The sequence below is a fragment of the Lathamus discolor genome, chromosome 3 (assembly GCF_037157495.1).
Source record: "Lathamus discolor isolate bLatDis1 chromosome 3, bLatDis1.hap1, whole genome shotgun sequence".
In the NCBI taxonomy this organism is placed as follows: domain Eukaryota; kingdom Metazoa; phylum Chordata; class Aves; order Psittaciformes; family Psittacidae; genus Lathamus; species Lathamus discolor.
In genome coordinates this window covers 48,228,263-48,228,717 of record NC_088886.1, presented here as the reverse complement: position 1 = coordinate 48,228,717, position 455 = coordinate 48,228,263, and positions in this window count along the sequence as shown.

The following is a 455-nucleotide window of genomic DNA, read 5'->3' as shown; positions in this document are numbered from 1 at the left end:
CTTTCTTCTGTGGTATTTTATTATTAGATAAGATGAATAGAAGGTCATCAGCCTTGTGACTGAGTATAGGTGTTTTCTAAACTTGGATTAGAAAGAAGGTACACTATTGTTTTGGGAAGTTAAAGCTCTTGGATACAAGGTAGTACTTTTCTAGAGTCCATTAAATTCAAGTCTGTAAAGCAATGCTTTTTAGCTGACCATGGCAGGTAATTTAATATTAGGAAAACACATATATTGAAGATTCTTGTGGATAACAGTGTTGTAATGGAAAATGCTTGAACTTTCATCTATAGACCAAAGGGAATGTCTGGAGAATGGAGCTCACATAGTGTTCTGCCTCTTACTCCTGCTTGTATGTCAACTATGAATAGGCAAATAATTTTGGTAAGGATAATAATAATTACTGAAACACTGTTAAGTGTGTAGTGTATATAAATTCATTTAGGAAACTTCCC